Source organism: Sciurus carolinensis, chromosome 18 (assembly GCF_902686445.1).
Source record: "Sciurus carolinensis chromosome 18, mSciCar1.2, whole genome shotgun sequence".
NCBI lineage: Eukaryota > Metazoa > Chordata > Mammalia > Rodentia > Sciuridae > Sciurus > Sciurus carolinensis.
In genome coordinates, this window is record NC_062230.1 from 29950263 (window position 1) to 29950767 (window position 505).

The window sequence follows — 505 nt, forward strand, 5'->3', positions numbered from 1 at the left end:
AATCAGCGCCGAGCAGCGCGGTTTGGAAACTTTTTTCCCAGGCTCGGGCGCGGCGCGGCCACGCGGCGGCGGCCCTGCGCGGGCGGGGCCTGCTGCTGGGCGGCGCCTGGCCGGGCGCGGAGCCGCGGCCCGCTGCTCCCTGGACACCCCGGAGTGGGCTTGTGCTCGAGGGCAACGCACTTCAGGAAGATACGCCGGCCTCTCCTTCACACCGACTGCTTGTTCCCGTTCTTCCACCTCCCCCAAATCTGATGGGCGGGCAAAGACCCAGGCCGGCCCAGGCCAGCAGTGTTCCGCGTCTTTCCATTCCTTTACACCCAGAACGGAATCTTCAAAATCACGTTTGCTTCAGGGGCAGCAGATCTTGCTGCACAAGAGTTTGACTTGGAATCCTAGCTCTGCCCCTTGCCAGCTGGGTGATCTTGTGCAAGTTGTTTAACTACGCTGTCAATTTCCTCTTTAGAATGGGGTTAGGAAGGGAACTAAAGCAATTAGCATTTGTAAA